The sequence below is a fragment of the Dipodomys spectabilis genome, unplaced genomic scaffold (genome assembly GCF_019054845.1).
Source record: "Dipodomys spectabilis isolate Male_0828 unplaced genomic scaffold, ASM1905484v1 ptg000009l, whole genome shotgun sequence".
NCBI classification, from domain to species: Eukaryota; Metazoa; Chordata; class Mammalia; order Rodentia; family Heteromyidae; genus Dipodomys; species Dipodomys spectabilis.
In genome coordinates this window covers 4,071,482-4,092,250 of record NW_024870686.1, presented here as the reverse complement: position 1 = coordinate 4,092,250, position 20,769 = coordinate 4,071,482, and positions in this window count along the sequence as shown.

Sequence of the window (20,769 nt, the reverse complement as noted above, 5' to 3'; positions counted from 1 at the left end):
CTTCCTTCCTCCCTCCCCCTCTCTCCCTCTGCTTTTTCTTTCTTTCTTCCTTCCTTCCTTCCTTTCTTTCTTTCTTTCTTTCTTTCTTTCTTTCTTTCTTTCTTTCTTCCTTCCTTCCTTCCTTCCTTCCTTCCTTCCTTCCTTCCTTCCTTCCTTCCTTCCTTCCTTCCTTTCTTTCTTTCTTTCCTTCAACTCAGAGTTTGTCCCTGAGCTTTTTGGCTCAAGGCTAGAACTTTACCACTTAAGTCACAGCTTCACTTCTGGCTTTTTGGTAGTTAATTGGAGACAAGAGTCTCAATGACTTTCCTGCCTGGCTGCTTCAAACTAGGATCTTAGATCTCAATCTTCTAAGTAGCTAGGATTTCAGACATGAGCCACCAGTGTCTGGCTGAACTGCCAGGATGTCTGCCTATGAATTAGCCATTTCAGCATCTGAGGAAGAGATGCACCTGTGATGTGGGCAGAAAGAGCGACTTGAATAGACTGAAGTTTCCTTGGTGCATAGCTTTTCAGTCTTTATATACATTTCTGGTGTTGGGATACTATATGTTGAAAACTGTTGTTTGTGTAGTTACTAGTTTCTGTAATACTTGTGATAATATGTTAGAGAAAAGAAAGTTTTCTTTGTGATTTTATTTCCTTCTTGATCGCTGAACACTAACAGTTCTGAATTGTGTTCTGGACTACTCAGATTAATTGGCTGTAATGCTTATAAGCAAATAAGATAAAATGTAGCAAAAAATTTTACCTGCAAGCTGGGTGTTAGTGGCTCACACCTGTGATCCTAGCTACTCAGGAGGCTGAGATCTGAGGATTCTGGTTCAAAGCTAGCCTGGCAGGAAAGTGTGAAACTCTTATCTCCAATAAACCACTCAGAAAACCAGAAGTCCCAGAGTTCAGGCCCTGGGACTGACCAAAAACAAAACAAAACAAAACAAAAAACCCCAAACACACACACACACACACACATAAGAATTTTGTCTTTCCCAATTGAAGATTAAGGTGTCTGCAGAGAGTCGTTTTCTTAGAAGTGTTCAGAGTGTCACTTCCTTGTGTACTCACCTGGCAGAGAGCTCTAGCTTTTTCCTCTTCTGGTAAATGCCACCAATCCTATCATAAGAATTCTATCCTTGGGCTGGGAAGGTGGCTCAGTGGTAGAGTCCTTGCTTTGCATGCATGAGGCCCTGGGTTTGATTCCTCAGCACCACATAAGCAGAAAAAGCTGGAAGTGATGCTGTGGCTCAAGTGGTAGAGTCCTGCCCGTGAGCAAAGAGCCCGGGAACAGCACCCAAGCGCGGAGTTCAAGCCCCAGGACTGGAAAAAAAAACAACAAAAAAAGAATTCTACCCTTACAGCTCCATCTAAAGGCTCTACTTTTAGATATACTACACCGGGGTTAGGGGTTCAATATATGAATGTTGTGAGGACCCCACTTTCTGTCCATAGCCTCTGGCTGAGGAGACTGGGGGTGCCTCACTGGGTTTTGGGTGACTCCAACTGTTGACTGTTTTCATAATTACTCTTACTTTCATATACAGCAAGGATGGAGGTGCTGTGTGATTGTTGCCATAGACATTGGAAGGATGGTACTGGTGGCTCACGACTGTAATCCTAGCTATTGAGGCTGAGAGCTGAGGATTGAGTTCCAAGCTAGCCTGGGAAGCAAAGTCCACAAAACTTCCCAATAAACTATGAACAAGTCAGAAGTAGAGCTGTGTGGCACAAGTGGTAGGGTGCTAGCCTTGAGCAAACGAAGGTCAGGACAGCACCTAGGTCCTGAGTTCAAGCCCCAGGATCCACACACACACACAAATTTAAAAAAAAGAAAAAAGGAAAAGAAATTGGAAGGAAGAAGCTGGGTAAGAACAATGAGTTCTTTTACACAACAAGTCTTGGAGGAAAGTAGGAATTCAGTCCAATGAAAGAAAATTGTGATCACAGTTTGGAAGAGGGATTGAAAAGAGGGTGTAATTTCCTGGGGCCTAGCACAGGAAAATGGGAGCTCTAGAACTTGATAGGTTTAACTCCTGTAACAATGGAAGAGGAAAGCTCTTGGCCTCTAGCAGATTGCATTATTGTGCCCAGTTATTTTCTCTGTCTTAAGACTATCATAAGACTTATGATGCTTATTTCAGGAGGAGCACACTCCCCTCCCCCACAGAAGCAGGCTTCGCTGTATGTAGCGAATTATCAATGGGATTTGAAAGGGCAAGGTGTCAGCTTCCAGCAGCAGCAGCCCCTTATAACCAGTGTACTTGTTTCTTTCCTCTACTTGGGAATCACAGCCACCATAGGGACTATTTCTTCTATCCACTCACCAGAAGACAAGTTGCAGAGCCATGGCTGGCTCTCTATGAACTGTAGAGAGAGCAGTCTCTGTGGAGCTCAGCCTTTGAGGTCCTGGGATTGTTTGTTCTCACTTCAGTCTATTACTAAGTGGATGTGAAGAGAAGGTGCTAAGGGAGCCATCCCCTAAGTGTGAAGGTAACAATTGTAGTGGTGTTGAGTTGTTAGGAAATGAAGCATGTGCGGGGCTGGAGGGAAGCATTGGAAGAGGAAGCGCAGGCACTTTTGTCAAGGAGGTTCCTGGTATGAGAGTATAGGGAGATGAAGGTGTTGGCTAAGAGGAAAAGAGAGGAGATCACCTAGCATAGAGAATGCCCCAGCAAAAGCAAAGAGGTATGAGAGGATGCTGTCTATGTAAACATAGGATGGCTGCAGCAGGCTGTGTGTGTGGGGCTATGTATGTCTTGGAAAGGGATTTAGAATTCATCCTTGAATCTCTGGTGAACTAATGAAAAGTCTGAAGTGGGAAGGATAATATCACATTTACATTTAAGAATGGTTGGAGTGCACTATCTTTTAGACAGTAGGATATACTCCGGGCATTGTTTGAAGCAGTGTGATCTACCGCTCCCAAAACATATGGGTACCATATCATTAGAGCGGTCGCATATTACAATGTATATTGAAAACTATACCTAATAGTATCTGAATATTTTGTAGCCATTGAAAGGGAACAACATGAGGTCTGAGTGTTTTAAATGAGTGCCTTACAATTCCTCAGTAGTGGAATTGCACACAGCTGAACATCATTAACTACCATGGTTTCACTCTCCACGATTATCTAGTATGTTCCTATATTGCATGTCATTGGTTGGAGAAAAGAATCATAAGGAGCTCAGATGTTAAAATGTAACCCAGGAGGGTAAGTTGAAAACAGTTCTGCACATTGTCTCCTGCTAGGTCTTTATCATAAGTGTGAGTTACCCTCTGCTGGTCAAATGTTTTAGAGGTACACTGAAGGTCTCTGGCCTAAAATATAGGTTCTCTCACTGTTTTTCCTTACGGTCCCCACCCACAAGTTGTATGGTTCATTTTCAATATGGTTTCTACTGAGTACCACAGCTACATTTGTTCATTCTATGTCCCTCCATTTTTGTGCCCCTCTTTACCCTCCCCAAAAGGCAGAGAAATGAACAAACAAGACAAAAAAGAAAAGAAAAATTTAAAAAAATCCATCTTGTTTCCATTTCCTGAAGTTCATTTCAGTAAAATTTTATTTTATATGATGAGAGGCACAGAGGCATTGTGCCTTCGTGTGCTTCCCCTGAAAGTATCTTCCTTTGGTCTCACTGGGTGTTACTCATGACTTACCTTCCTGGCTCCTCACTTTCCTTCCTCTCTGTTAGCTGGAATGCCTGAAGAATCTCTAGTCTGAAGTGCTACTTTCTCCAGCTCTGTTCCCAGGTTTCTTTTACTGTACTTAGTTCAGGTCAGCAGGGAATCAGAACTTACTCTGCTCTAATGATATCTAGTAGAGTCAGGAGGTGCTGGGTATAGAATTCCATCTGATCTTTAAAAAGTATTTTTTTATTGTGATTATAAAGGTGATTACTGAGGGGTTAGTTTTATAAGTCAGGCAATGAGTATATTTTTTTGGCCCTCACTCTCCCAGTTTTTCCCTCTCATTACCATCCACAAGTTGTATGGTTAATTTTCAACATAGTATCTAATGTATACCACTGCTGCATTTGTTTTAAAATACATTAAATAAAATATTACTTATTAAATAAAGATCAATTGAGATAATCAGGAATTAGCACTGTACCCACCACATTTAATGGCCTCAATCCACATGTTAAATAAATGAATGCATATTAAGATTGTATTAAAATATATTTTAGGGCTGGGAATGTGGCTTAGTGGTAGAGTGCTTGCCTCGCATGTATGAAGCCCTGGGTTTGATTCCTCAGCACCACATATACAGAAAAAGCCAGAAGTGGTGGGTTAAATGGTAGAGTGCTAGCCTTGAGCAAAAGAAGCTCAGAGACAGTGCCCAGGCCCAGAGTTCAAGCTCCAGGACTGGCTAATAAAATAAAATAAAATATATTTTATTACAATATAGTCTTTCCAGATCTATTGCTCTAAAATGATATTTTTCTAGCAATAGACTAGGTAAAACAGGGAAATTATTTAAATAAATTTTAAGAAGTGTATGGGATTCCATTTTTTTTTTTTTTTTGGTAAGAAGTGACACTGAACCTCATGCACTCTGTCCTTGGCGTATACTCCTAATCTTGGGGTCCTGGATTATCACACAGGGCCAGGCCCTTATATTCTGGGTTCACTGAATAGTTTCTAGAGGACATTGGAACTGAATGCAGAAGACAAGGAACTCCACAAATGTCTCCTTACACAGATTTTCTATTAAACCCTCCCACCATCTTTTGAAGGTAGTATTATAAAGTGTGAGGAACATGAAAGTAACAAATTGATTGCCTTGTTCAACATTGTCCAGCAAGCTGATGGAAAGATTCAGATTTGAGCACAGATCTCTCTGGTTCACACACCTACCCTCTGGTCTCCTAATCCTTTATTAGCCCCTTATTACTGCACTCTAAAAAAGCAACTAGGAAAGGATGGAAGGGCAGTGGGGTGGAGAAGGGATCCATGCAGACGCCCTTAGTAGGTGATCTGAGAGGTGTCAAGGTGAGGACTCCGGCATGTGCAGTGTGTGGATAGAAACTGGTTTCATGGTGTTTGGGGAAAGTTAGTGTAGATTTGTGTGTCTTGGTTTTTTTTTTTTTTTGGGGGGGGGTCCGGTTGTGGGGCCTGAACTCTGGGCCTGGGCGCTGTCCCTCAGCTCAAGGCTAGCGCTCTACCACTTGAGCCACAGTGCCACTTCCGGCTTTTTTCTTTTTGCTTATGTGGTGCTGAGGAATAGAACCCAGGGTCTCAGGCATGCAAGGTAAGCGCTCTACCGCTGAGCCACCTTCCCAGCCCTAACTCAGGGTTCTTTTTTTTTTTTAAATTTTATTTTATTTTATTTGAGAACATACTGTACAGAGGGGTTACAATTACATGGGCAGGATAATGCATACATTTCTTACCAAGCATTGCAGCCTCCTCCTTTGTTTACCCTTCACCTCCCTTCCCAGCCTCCCCCCTCCCCCCCACCCAGTCATACCCTCCCCCCCCCACCGACATTATAAAGCTGGTTTTGACATGACATTTTGTACTTCTCATTGTTGCAACAGGTCCACCTGAATCCTTAAACGACTTGTTTGTCCCCATCTCCTCCACATGTTATACTGACATCAAATATAGTGAAAGCGGGGGTTACACTGTGGGGGAGGGACATACAAAGCAACAAAGAAATAATCTTATAAATGCGTTAGAAACACATGCATGAAAGAAACAAAAACATTAAAATACATATTTGAGGGTTCGTTTTCCTAACATCACATTATCTGACTTTTTCCGCTTGACTCATACCTATACTAGATATTGCAAATAAGGGAAACCATGGGACCTATGTTTCTTTGGGCCTGGCTTACTTCACTTAATATAATTTTTTCCAAGCCTTTCCATTTCCTAACAAATGGGGCAATGTCATTCTTTCTGATGGAGGCATAGAATTCCATTGTGTATATATACCACATTTTCTTGACTAACTCAGGGTTCTTAAGTGGAGTCAGATGAGAGTCCTGCATTACACAAGTGTGGAGGGGACTGATCTAGTTTCACCTCCCACCTGGACTTGACATATGATATTTATAAGGTAGGCCAGCCACTTGCGGTCTCTACAACAACCAGGCATAAACTGATTGAGATTATGTTTACAATGCTTTTTCTTCTCTTTCTGAGACAGGATCTCACTATGTACCACAGACTGGTGTCAAACTCATGATTTTCAGCTTTCTAAATGCTGCGGTTACAGGATTGCACTGCTATGTCTGGATCTCAGTGTTTACTTCTTCCCTCTCTTCCTCCTTCTCCTCCACTTTCCTCCTCTACCTTTTCCACCTCCTCTTCTTTCTCTACCTCCTCCTCTTTTTCCTCCTTCTGGTAATACTGGAACTTGTGAGGCACAGGACCTCAGGTTACCACTTGAACCATGTCCTGAGTTCTTCTTTTAAGATGGTTGAATTTAATGTTCATGAAAACGGTTTGTTTTCAAACAGTGGTTGATTTTCCAAGGTGCTTTCTTGGTATTGCCATAGTCATGAACTACTCATGACTGTCATGGGGCCAGCCAGGAGCTCTGCTGTGCCTTGAGGAAGTTGATAGTTCTTGTCATTCCCCTAGTTGACCCCTCCAGGCAGACTGGGGCTGAGATTTTGCCTGTGGCTGTAGCTGTGACTATGGCAGTTTTGGGTAGCTGAAGAAAGGTTTGATGGGAGAAAGTGCTTGCACTTGGGTTCTGCTTTGAGACCTTGTCTTGGAGTCTTATAGTCACTTATATACATTAGCTGATTATTTATTTACTTATATCAGGTACTGGGGTTTTAACTCAGGGCCTGAAGATCTCGTTTGAGTTATTGCTCAAGACTGGCATGCAATTAATTGAACTACAGCCCCACTTCTAACTTGTTGCTAGTTAATTAGAGATGACTCACATGTGCTCCCTGCCCAGGCTGGTTTTGAACTGTAATCTTCAGATTTCAGCCTCCTGAATAGTTAGGATTACAGGTGTGGGCCACCAGTACCCAGCAAGCTGACTAGTTTTAATGGAGCTAAAGCAGAAATACAGTATCTCCCTCCTTTACTGTCAAGTCACACAGTTGTAGATAAAAGATGAGTGTGTGTGTGTGAGAGAGAGAGAGAGAGAAAGAGAAGACAGAAGACAAAAAGAGAGAGAGAGAGAGAGAAAGAGGGAGAGTGTGAGACACAGAGAGAAATGGACAGAGACAGGCAAAGAGAGGGAGAGAGAGGAGAGAAAGAGAGAGGGAGGGCAGGGGGCAGAAATGGCACAGGGTAGGAGGGCAGGAGTTAAGCAAACAAAGAAAATCATGAAGACAGGAGGGAGGCAGAGAATTAGTGCCAGGAAAGGTAAATCATATGTAAGTGAACAATGATAATTTACTTTAGGAAAGGGCAGGAGGCGTCAGCTGATAGCTAACATTGTCTAACTATGAAAGGAGTAACCTTTCTAGGGAGCAAGGGATTCACATAGGGAAGAGAGGAAAAAGGTAGCACCGCTCTCCGCAGTGCCAGAGAGAATGTGGCTTTTATTAAACTAGGAAAGGTCAAAGGGAGACAGGTGTCACAGGCAGGCAGCTCTGGTGCAATCATTCCCCATTGGTTGCCGGTGCCTTCGGTGCATCTCTGAGCTGCCTTGTCCTGCCCCAGCCTCCTAGCAAGGTATCACCAGCCACATTTCTTGCATGTGTAGTTGAAATATGCAGCACTGACTTCTGGATGAAGGAGCTTGAGTGAATTATAAGCATTCTACTTTGTCAGTGAGTTCAACATGATCAACCATTTGTAAGGATGTTTGTGTCTCTATAGAATTAGTTTATTTGAATGGATCTCAGTGCATGGCTGTCATTGTGGGCTAGGATGTCATTTTCTTGTAGAGCGTATTCATGGTGCTCCTCTGTTAGCTGCTAAAATACAATCCTTCTTTCAGTTCTTTTCTTGAGAAAGGCTGCATGTAGGGTGAGTAACGAGGTTACTCTATGATTCCTTGATTTTTTTTCCCAGAAAACAAATCTTTTAAGGATTTTATTTTCAAGTCTGATAGGTTGAATTAGGTCTCCTTGCTAAGGTTGGATCTTAAATGTGTCTCAAAGGCCTTGGGTTAAAGGTGTAATCCCTAGCCTGTGGTGTTATTGGGAGATGGAATTTTTGAGGTAGGGCTAAGTCATTAGGTCACGGGGATGGGGGAAAGGCCTTGTAAGAGGAAAGAGGTAGCCAGGCATTGGTGGCTCATGCCTATACCCCTAGCTACTGAGGAGGCTGAGATTGAGGATTGCAGGTCAAAGCCAGGCCCAGGGTTGGTAGATGCCCCTCAGTAGATGAATGGATCAAGAAAATATGGTATATATACACAATGGAATTCTATGTCTCCATCTGAAAGAATGATATCGCCCCATTTGTTAGGAAATGGAAAGACTTGGAAAAAAATGTATTAAGTGAAGTAAGCCAGGCACAAAGAAACATAGGTCCCATGGTTTCCCTTATTTGCAATAACTAGTATATGTCTAAGACAAACAGAAAAGGTCAGATAAGATGATGGTAAGCGAAATGAACCCCAAAAGAAAAGGACACAAGTGGTTTTTTCTTCCTTGCTATTGTTTGTAATGTATTTATAAGGTACCACGTAATTTTTTTTGTTGCTTTGTATGTCCCTCCCCCATGGTATAACCTCTGTTTTCACTGTATTTGTTGTTGATATAATTTGGGGAAGGGAAGGGAAAAACCAATTGTTTAAATAGGGATACAGGTTGACCCATTGCAACAATGAGATGTACAAGACGCTATGTTGAAAAACAAAATTTACAATTTGGGGGAAGAGTGTAGTTGTAGAGATGGGAGGGAAGGGATAGTAAGGGAAAAACAAAGAAGAGACAATGCTTGATAAGAAATGTACTCATTATCTTGCTCACGTAACTGTAACCCCTCCTCTGTACAGTATTCTCACAATAAAAAACTTATTTAAAAAAAAAAAAAGCCAGCCCTTGCTGGAAATTTCATGATATTCTTATCTCCAGTTAACCACCAGAAACCCGAAGGTTGCGCTGTGGCTCAAAGTAGTAGAGCACTAGCCTTGAGGAAAAAGAGTTCAGGGATAGTACTCAGGCTCTGAGTTCAAGTCCCATAACTGACAAAAAAAAAACAACCCAAACAAAATCCCACCACGCCACTCCTTCCCAACCCTGAAAAAAAAGAAGATAGGAGTACCCTGCCCCATCTTCCATCCTCTGCTATTCTTTCTTTTTTTTCCGTGTATAGACCACACATTTTCCACTTTGACATTCTGCCTCTCCATAGGCCCCAAAGCAATGAGACCAACTAATTATGGACTGAAATCTCTAAAATCATGAGCCAAAATAAACATTTGTGTTGGGTGGCTGTGGTTCATACCTGTAATTATAGTTACTTAGAAGGCTGAGCTCTGAGGATGGCAGTTCAAAGTCAGCCTGGGCATGAAAGTCTGTGAGACTTGTATCTCCAGTTAACAACCAGAAAGCTGTGGCTTAACGTGGTAATATTGAGCAAACAAGCCTAGAGACATCACCCAGGCTCTGAGATCACGTCCCATGACTGACAAAAAACAAAACAAAACAAAACAAAATCCCCAATAAAATAAACATTTGCTTTTCACAATTTGATTATGATTACAGTTTGGATCCAGACTGTCCCCCTAAATGATCATAAAATAAAGGTTTGGTCCCCAACAGAACAGCAGAGTTTATAATTTGATGGCATTTTTGGCATATAGTATAGTATAAAATATGAAGCCTAAGATGAGAAGTTGGAGGAAGGAGGTAATTGGAAGCATATTCTAGAAGGATATATTTTGATTCCAGCCGCTTCTTTTTTGCTTCCTGTCCACCATGAGGTGAGTAGCCTCTTCCATCACATAATCCCACCAACATGCCTCAAGTTAGGTCTGAAGCAAGAGAGTTAGGCAAGCACAGACTGAAACTCCTGAAACTGTGAGCCCAAATAAATCTTTCCTCTTTTAGTTTACCTCAGGCATCTGTCTGTCTGTCTGTCTGTCTGTCTATCTCCCTCCTCCCTCTTTTTTTTTTTTTTTTTGGTTGGTTTTGAGGCTTGAACTCTGGTCCTGGTGTTGTTCCTCAGCTCTTCAGCTCAAGGCTAACTCTACCAGTTGAGTCACAGCTCCACTTCCAGTTTTCTGAGTGGTTTATTGGAGATAAGAGTTTCACAGACTTTCCTGCCTGTGCTGCCTTTAAACTACTATCCTCAGATCTCAGCCTCCTGAGTAGCTAGGATTATAGGTGTGAGATACTGATGCCCGGCGGCTCTGTCTCTGTCTCTCTCTGACTCTCTGTCTCTTTCTGTCTCTGTCTGTCTGTCTGTCTGTCTGTCTGTTTCTCTCTAGCTAGCTAAAAGTCTATGTAGACCTGCCTGGAAGTCATTATGTAACCCAGGCTTTCCTCAGACTCTTGCAATGGCCTCCTCAGTGCTGGGATAACAAGCATGAATCACCACACTGGGTTAAGTCAGATATTTTTCATAGCAATGGAAGTTGAATAATACAGCTTTCTCAGTAGTTGTTATAGTGACAGAAACCTGACTAACACCATTTCATCTCCCTCTTTTCTCAATACATAGGTTCAAGTTCTCACTCTTGATATCTAAGGATATGACCTTGTTTGGAAAAAGAGTCATTAAAGAAGTAATTAGTTAAGACACAGTTCTATTGGGATAAGATAGGCTCTCATATGATATAACTGGAGTTCTTATATGTAGTGAAAATTAGGACACAGGTAAAGCAGTATGCTATTTGAACACACAGAGGAAACATCCCCAAGGCAAGAAGTGATGCCTAGAGTTGCTCCTTCCCTCAGAGGCCTCTGAATAAATGGAACTCATTGACTGGTTGCTTGATCTTGAACTTCTGAGAGTCAGTATACTTCTGGTCTTGAAGCAGCCCTCTTTGTCACAGTATCCTGACATGTGAAAACTGACCATTTTGAATAAATAGAGATAACAAACATATGGAGATTACAATGGACATATGGGCATTTCAGAGTCTGAAAAACACTGGTCATGGCCAGGTCTTCTTTAGCGTGTTCCCTAATTTTTGCTTTTACTTAAATGTCTATCCTGAATGGCCCAGTATAGTCCATTTGAGACTATTCAGTCATGATCATATATCATATAATCTTGTGATCTTTTATTCAAAGAACCTATTTTTACCAGGTGGACAGAGAATGAAGAAGTCATAAGCCTAAGCAGGATCCTTCAGCACTTCTATCAGATTCATAAAGTGAAAGAGCCAGGCTAGAATGCATTTTTGATTAAAGGCTTTGTTCACTAGCTCTGGGTTTGACTTGAGATGGCTGGAGGTGTGTGGTATATTGGCCCAATGGAAACTTCAATACCATTGCTTTAATGGTGATCATCTTGCTGCCCTCTTGATCTCTGCTTGAGCATTTCATGCCTCAGCCTGAGTACCTCCATTGACTGGTTTGTGAAATGAAAAGACCAGTGGAGCCCAGTCTAGACTAGCAGAATTGAGCAAGGAAACACAGGTAAGATGCCAATGATAGAGGTTGCATTCATCACTGCAATATAATAGCTTGCATTTGTTGTATTCAATTATGTGCTAGGAGTTTTTATGTTATATTTACTATGGGAGGGGCCTTCACACCTTGGATACTTTGTAATCTCTGGGCTTACAGAAATTAAGTAAATGTTCGTACTCTGGTGACTAGCAGTGACAGAGCTGAGGAAGTTCTTTCCCCTCCTGCTTTTAGTCACTTCTGTTATTCTGTATATAGTCAGAGTCCCCACTGCAATTGGTTTATATTGTTATTGTTGTTGTTGTTATTATTATTATTATTATGTGCTGGTACTAAGACTGAAATTCAGGGCCTTGGTATAGTTTCTTAGCATTTTTGCTCAAGGCTGGCTCTATGCCACTTGAACTACAGGTCAACTTCTGACTTTTTGGTGGTTAATTGCAAATAGGAATCTCATGGACTTTCCTGCTTACACGGATTCTGATTCATGATCTTCAGATTTCATCCTTTTGAGTAGGTAGGATTACAGGTGTGAGCCATCAGTGCTTTGTTTGTACTTTTTTCATTAATTAAAAAAATATTTAAATTGTTATTGTAAAGGTGTTGTACAGAGGGTTATGGTTATATAAGTCATTTTGGGGGGGGCAATGTCACCCCTAACCTTGCTTTCTCCCAGTTTTTCCCTCCCATTCCCACCCATAAGTTGGGCAGTTCATTTTCAACTCAGTGTTGAGCAAGTACCATTGCTGTATTTGTTTACCCTTTATCCCTCCATTTCTGCGCCTCTCCTTACACTCCCAAAGACATATAAACAAACAAGCAGAATGAAAAGGGAAGAAAACAAAAACTGCAAAAAAAGGAAAAAAAACCCTCTTGTTTTCATTTCCCGAAGTTCATTTTTCATTAAATTTCTAAGAATGATCTTTAAGTAGTTGTACAAAGCAGTTACCTTTCAACAAGCCAGTTCGTAAGTACAGTGAATCCCCGCTCAACCCCAAACATTTCCGGCTTCATAGGAGATACACATTGAATATTATGGCTTCATTCCCATCCCCTCTTCCTTCTTCCATCTATTTCCTTACCCTTGACAATCCCCCCCTCATCTCAAGTACCAACTAATTGGTATTCCTTATCGGACTGTGTGTCAGTTTTTCTAAGGAGCTACACCATCGAATTCTCTCCTGCATATGCTAGACTTTGGTTAATACCTTTTTGTGTCCATGTGTCTATGTCTCTGTGTGTGCATATGCGAATGTATATTTATAAATTAGATCTAGCTTCCACAGATGAGAGAAAACACGCATCCATTGCAATTGGTTTATGTTCCTCTGGTTTTTGTCAAAAGCCTGGACCTCTTACTCCATATTTGTATCCAGGGATGGAATTTGGGTCTGTGGTGTTGGATGTGCATATAGCCACTGCTCCCTAGCGCCATCACTGCCTCCAGCTTATTTAGCTGGGGGACAAAGAGGGAGGTGCGTATCCTAGATACTTTAAGACAAACTTCTTTCAAACCAAAGTCACTCGTTGATTTATCAATTGATTGATGGATTCAGACAGAGTCTCATGATGTCACCCAGGCTAACCTTGAGTTCCTGGAATCAAGTCATTCTCCTCTTGCTGAAACAACCAGGAGTCACTAGGACTAAGCGTGTGTACTACTATCTCTCGATGAATTCATTTTTTTCCCTGTACCACTATCTACCCTGTAATAGATGAGGATTGAATAGCAGAAAATATTGAAGGACCATGGGTTGAAACAGATGTTGAGTTAAAGACAGAAGGTTAAGTAGATGCTAATGTTTCACATAAAAGAAATTCAGAGTGAAGAACCAAGGCTGGTATGATGACTTCTTAGTTCTAATTTTTTAAACTGTTATGATAAAGGTGATGTACAGAGGGGTTACAGTTACATAAACTGGGTAATGAATACATTTCTTTTTGGACAACTGTGTTCCTTCCCTTGCTCTCTTTGTTTTTCCCTCCCATCTCCACATTTTCATCATAGTGTCTAGTGGGTAGCACTGCTGCATTTGTTCACTCTTTCTCTTCCATTTCTGTGGACTTCTTAGCTTTTAAATACCCAAACTTCTTTTATTATTGTGCTCCAACATTAGAACATGGTGACTGCTCTTGGGAATCACCTCATGCTCTAAGATAGATGCCAGAGATCCTGCTATTCTGTGGGGTTCCAAGTAGCAGAAGGAGGACTTGGAGGCTGGCTAGGACTGAGTGGGAGATTGGGATATAGGAGCTGGCATATATTTTCATCCTAGATAATGTTAGAGTTTTATTACCAAGTGAGAATTGAGGAGTGAATGATGTCAATCTATTTGGCAACCTGTTCATCCCTACTCCTCTGGAACCTCAATTGCCAAAGCTAAGCATGATGGTGTTCTCCTCTCCTCTCCTGTCCTCTCCTCCTCTCCTCTCCCCACCTCCCGCATCCTCTCCTCTCTTCTCCCTTTTGTGCCAGTATAAGGGCTTGAACTCATGTCCTGGGCACTGTCCTTTAACTTACTTTGCTCAAGGCAGGTGCTCAACTACTTGAGCCATGCATGACTCCATCTCCAGCTTTTGGCTGATTAATTGGAAATAAGAGTCTCAAGGACTTTCCTGCCTGGCTTGGCTTTGAAATCTGATCCTCAGTTCTCAGCCTCCTGCATAGCTAGGATGGCAGGTGTGAGCCACCAGCACTGGCTCCCTGTTTCTACCAACCATGATGACTATCTTCCCTTTTCTCTGTTCTCTCTTCCTTTACTTTAGACTCACCAAAATTTTAAACTGTGATAACATGATTATCTAACAATAATGACAATATTGGACTTTTTAATCATGTACCAGTATGCCAGGAGTTTTCTTATATCAATAGGGCTGATTATCTAATTGAGCCTTAGGTGGCTAGGGAAGTTGCTCAGAGCCCCATGGCAGAGCTCAGATGGATCCTAGATCTCTCTACCCTGTAGATACTACCTCATAGCACCCTTTTATAGAAAGCTACGGTGGAAAGGTCCGGAATTGGAATGCACACGGGGATGTCAGCAAATTCAATTCCTAACCCATGCTCACCTTTTGGTATGGCTGCCTTCAGCCCATCTGCATAAAATAGTCTTTCTTAAATGCAAAACAAGCTCTAAACACCACTGATTTTTCTGCATCCCAGCAGTTACATAAACCCAGGCCTAGAGCTCCCTGTAAACAAACTCTATTCATATTGTACCACAGTGCTGGCATGCACAATGTTTTCTCTAGCTATCAGCTCTTTCTATTCTCTCTGCCTGGAATACTCTCTCTGTTCCCCGCCCACTTCATTGGAACTCAGTTCATAGTTACTTCTTCCAAGAAATACTTCTTGACTTCCCCTTCACTTGCTCTGAGCTACCTTGGCAACCTGTTCAGATTTCTACACTAAATGGCAGTAAACACACTTATTTGTAATCTCTGTGTTCACATCAGTCAGTAGCTCCTTGAGCATGACATGTCTTAATTGTCTTTGCATAATCTAGGACCTGAGAGTGTACTTGGCCATGCAAATGCTTTGTGAACTAATAGATGCATGTCCAGAATAAAGTAAATCATAAATAAATATTGATTGCCCTATGGTTAAATCACGTTTACATCAAGTTTCTAAAACGTAGAGGAAATGAGTACGAGGTCATCTGTGTGTGTATGCATGAGCCACCATTAGCACTTGAACTCAAGGCTCTACCACTTGAGCCACAGGTCTGCTTCAAGCTTTTTGGTGGTTGAATGGAGATAAGAGTCTCTAAGATTTGTCTGTTTGGGCTAGATCTGAATTGTAGTGTTCACATCTAAACCTAGTTCAGTCCTTCCTTCCTTCCTTCCTTTCTCTCTTCCTTCCTTCCCTCCTTCCTCCTTTCTTTTCTTTTCTCATGCCAGTCCTGGGGCTTGAACTTAGGACCTGGGTACTCTCCCTGAGCTTATTTTGCTCAAGTCTAGAGCTATACCATTTAAGCCAGAGCACTGGCTTTTGTTTTTTAATTTATTGGAGGAAGTCTCACTGAGTTCCTGCTCCAGCTGGGTTTGTACTGTGATCTTCATATCTCAGCCTCCTGGGGAATTAGGATTCCAGGTGTGAGCTTTGGGTACCTGGCTATTTTTTTGTCTTTTTTTTTTTTTTTTTTGGTCTGGGGGTTGAACTCTGGGCTTTGGGCGCTGTCCCTCAGCTCTTCAGCTCAAGGCTAGTGCCCTACCCCTTGAGCCACAGCACAACTTCTGGCTTTTTTTCTGTTTATGTGGTGCTGAGGAATCGAACCCAGGGCCTCATGAATGCAAGGCAAGCACTCTACCACTGAGCCAACTTCCCAGCCTGGTACTTGGCTTTTGTAAATCATAAAAATGCATATTTGTGTGGGGCTCTGTGTGTTGAAAGGAAGGAGAGAAGGTCTGGCTTTAGCACTCTTGTAAGGAGGACATTGGGGAAGATGGAGAATGAGATCCGCTTTAAAGCTTGTCTCCTGGACGAAAACACCAAAAGTTGGTCCTAGATGTAATTCCTTCTTCCTCCCACCTTGACTTCCTATCTCCGCTTGATTTTCTCTTTTCTTCTCTCATTTCCATCCAAGACACCAAGGTAATGGAATAAAGAACTCCAGATAAAAAGATGGAGTTTGAGTATCAGCTTGGCTATTGGTTATTTATTCATTCATTTTTCTGTGTTGGGGGTTGAACTGAAGGCTTTGCACTTGCTAACAAGCAATCTACTACTTGAGCCACATTCCCAGTCCTTTTGCTTTTAGTTGTTTTCTTTCTTTCTTTTTTTTTTTCTTGTGCCGGGGCTTGAACTCAGGGCCTGGGCGCTGTTCTTGTGCTTCCTTGGCTCAAGGTTAGAGCACTACTACTTGAACCACAGGACCACTTCCAGACTTTTCTGAGTAGTTTATTGGCGATACGAGTCTTAGGGACTTTCCTGCCCAGGCTGGCTTCGAACCACAATCCTCCGATCTTAGTCTCCTGAATAGCTAGCATTACAGGCGTGAGTCACCAGTGCCTGGCTTGCTTTTAGTTTATGTTTTCAAATAGAGTGGTATGCTTTTTTTTCTCAGATCACCTTGAACCCAAATCCTACCTCTGCCTCTCCAGTAGCTAGCTTGCACCACAGGTATGTGCTACCATGCCCAGCCTACTGTTATTAAAAATAAAGTGCCTGGTGCTGGTGGGTCACATCTGTCACAGTAGCTACAGAGGTGACTGAGATCTGAGAGACCTTGGGACTCTTCTCCAATTAAACAGCATGAAGCTAGAAGTCGAAGTTGTGTTCAAGTGGTAAGTACCGGCGGTGAGATGAAAAAGCCGAGTGAGAGTGCAAGCTTGAGTTCAAGATCCAGTGCTTGCACACACACACGAAGTCTGAGCAGTTGCCATTTCATTCTTTAAGAGATATCTTTTTGGCTTATAATCAGTCCCTCACTTTATGTTAGGCACAGGGCCCATTCATTCAGGAAAGAGTTGTAAGCCACTGTAGTTTCTAGTTAAAGATCCTGCTAGAAGAAACATTTCTGCGATAGGGAGGGCTGGCAAGTTCCGGAGCGAGGCTGCAGCTGCTGACCTGGATGGTCTGGACCAGCTCGGAGCCATCTGCACGGCCAGCACTCAATTGGTTGGACACAGAAAGGAATGAAAACCAATCAAGAAAGATGACCTTTAGTGGAACAAAGCAATTCGTAGCAGCTGCAGAGATCCTGAGACCCCAGGAAGACCAAGCAGATTTGCCTGGCTTTTATGTTGGACTCACATCAAACTCGTTAATGTCAGTAAGAAAGAAATTGAGCTTGTCTTTGTTGTGAGTCTAATGAAGCCTTTGCGGGTTACACTAAATTTCTTTCTTTGATTTCCCTCTCTTTGCCTTTTTCTGTTTCCTTTTATTTCATGCCCCTCTTGGCAGTGGTTCTTTCCCCTCTCTGCATTTTCAAACAAGGGAGAGGAGAGAGAGGAGGGAGAGTAGTTTAAAAACCAAGGCAAACTTGAAAGTGAGTGGTTATTCTCTCCAGCAGGCTTAGATCTTTCCATAACCAAGTATAGGGGAACTCTGCTGCACTGAGGTGGGGTTTGGTTATAGAATAGATCAGAATCCATGTTAGGAAGGCCTGATTCTTACCTCCTTAAGGAGAATCAATTGGGAAGATGAATAATTACAGTTTGTTTATTTATTTATTTTTGCTGTATGTGGTGGCAATCAAATCCTGGGCCCCAAATTTGCTCAGCAAACACTTTTTATGTATTGGTGTACTTTTTGAAATTAGTATCAATTAGTTATACAGGGAGTTTCATTTTAACATATGATAGTAGCAGGGATTGAACTCAGGGCCTAAGTGCTCTACCACTTGAGCCACAGCTCTATTTTCAGCTTTTTGGTGGTTAATTGAGATTTAAAAAAAAGTCTCACAGACTTCTTTGCTTGAGTTGGATCCGAGCTGCAATCTTCACATATCATCAGTCTCCTGAGGAGTGAGCCACTGGTACATGGCTTGAACCCATTCTGAGTTGATTTTTGTATATGGTTTAAGATAAGGGTCTACATTCTTTTGCATATGAACATTCCATTATCTTCTCTACTTTTCTTTTGTTGGAGAGACAATCTGGCTCCATTGTATATATATTTGTCAAAAGATAGGTGCAGTTTTTGGGACTAGTATAACAAACCTTTCAGCATTGCAGGAAAGTTTTTTGCCATTCCTGATCAACAGACAGAAACTCAGTTTTGCACTGACAACATACAGACTAGGTGAATATTATTCTTCAGTGTTGGAATAAGTGGTATGTAAATTTTTACTTAGCTTTTGCTTTACTTGAATAAGATGGAATGTGTAGTTGAATATTTAGTTTTCTCAAAGCTTTCAGTCAATAATATTTTTTTTTCCTCTAAGGATCCTCATTTGAAAAATAAACAACAACCCTTGATGGAGTTGGAGGCATGGCTCAGGAGGTAGAGCGTTAACCAATGAGCAAAAACATCCGAGTCTTGATCTTGGACAAAAGAAAAATCCTCACTGGGTTTTGTGTTCTTGGGCTTCAGTTAAACTTTATTGGCAAGGTTGAATTTAAATTCATGTGACACCCCAGAAAGAGAGCAATGTTGTCACTGAGCTTTGCTTTCTCTTTGTGGCCTATGATTCAGCCACTTACCACAAGTGTGACCTTGGAATTTTACATCCGAGTCCAATGAAGAATGGCCAGGGAAGGAGGTTACCACACCCAGGCTAACACTTTGAGGTCAAGGATTTCCTTCCTTTTTCTTTTCCTTCTCCACATGAAAATGTCAGGTATGTCCTGAAATTGATCTTCTTGTTCTCATTGGACTGAACAGCCATACCAAAGAAAACTTAGGAGTAAGTAAACAATGCCAGAGATGACTGATAAATTTACATCTTGTTTCTTGCTCATATTGTTGTGGTCTTGAGTCTTTCTGTATATAGAGTGATATTTCTGCCTTTCATGGTCCCAGCTCAGAACATGTGATCTTATTTTCTCCAAATAAACAACTCTTTGTGAGTCCCATCTTTATCTGTTCCAAGTTGTGGAGCAACTGGGAATTCACTCAGGAAGCTAGTATTATCAGTCTCTGTGTTTAGGAGAGAACATCCTGAAATAACCTGACATCATTTAATTTTGATTGAGATGTTATTTTATTGACTTCTCTTAGAGCTGCAAGGAAACATTATCTGGTAAAGGTCCTCTATTTCAAGTTCCTGCTAAAATTTTGACTTCTTTTCTTACAGGGGTTGCTTCAACTGGATAATTTTTATTTTTATTTTTTGCGGGTCTTACAGCTTGAACTCAGGGCCTCAGTATTGTGTGTGTGTGTGTGTGTGTGTGTGTGTTTTCCTCAACGTTAATGCTCTATTGCTTGAACCACAGCTCCACCTCTGGCTGTTTTTTTTAAAATAGTTTATCGGAGGCAAGAGTTACAGACTTTCCTGCCTGCAGTAGCTTCAAACCATGATCCTCAAATCTCAACCTCCTGAGTAGCTTGGATTACAGGCATAAACCACCAGTGCCCGGCAAGATAATCTTTTAAAAAGTTTATTGTTAAACAAAAAAGGAGGAGGCAACAATGCTTGATAAGAAATGTACTCATTACCTTGCCCATGTAATTGTAACCCCTCTGTATGATATTTTCACAATAAAAAAAATTAAAAAAAATATTATTTTAGAGGTGATATACAGATTTACATGAGTCAGGTAATAAGTACATTTCCTTTCATACAGTGTCATCTGTTTTCTCATTCTCTCCCATTACCCTTCCTCCCATTTCTACCCATGAATTGTACAGTTCTATTTCATCAATGCACTCTACTGCTGCACCCTCTCACGCTTTTTCCTAGGATTCTGTGCCCCCCACCTCCCACCGATATGCAGGTGAATACACCGTATATAAGGTAAAGAATATAGAACTGGCAAGATAATCTGTTAAATGAGGCCACTTTAACATATGGGGATAACTGCAACTTGCCAGTAGGGAACCAGTAAGAGAACATTCTAAACGATATCAGTCTGTTGGCTACCTGAGTCACCACGTGTAAAGTGTAAGGGGGTTCTGGAGTCGTGGGAAAAAACATGTCTAGCACTGATTCCCCTCTTCTGTTGTGTGCATGAGGTGTCCAGTGGCCCTTAGGATTTGTGATTATAGAAGGTGGACAGTTTCTAGCCCTGAAGGAGGTTGAGTTTCTAGCCCTGAAGGAGGTTGTGTGTGTGTGTGTGTGTGAGTGCTTATAAGGATGGCCCTAGACATAGGCAAAGCAGCTGACTACCATCTATGTAATACATAGACTGGCTGTGAAGGTTTTCCCTTATCTAAACACCTAAAGAGTCACCTTACTGGCTCTCTCACTATGTAGGGTGCTGAAAATGCTGCTAGTGATTCCTGCTTTTAATTAGGTAATGGTTAACAGAGGCATCTGTCAACATGTAAATATTTGAGAGTAGTTACTATGTTAACTAATTGGCCTTATATCTTGGCCCTAAGTTTATATGATTTGCTAGAAACAATTGAAGGCAGAAAACTGCTGGTGGTGGGTGGTGGTCAAGGAGAGATGGTGAGGTGGGGCGGTCCCAGCTTCACAAGGAGAGTCAGCAAATGTCCCCAAAAGGCAGTCTGCCCGGTGAAGGTTCATGAAAATGTCTGCACATGGAAACAAGGAAGAAACAGGAAATACATCTCTAAATGGTGAGTAGTATGCTGAAGATAAAACTGCTTACATAATGGATTCCTTGAAACCTGGATCTTTTTTTCTTAATTGAGCTT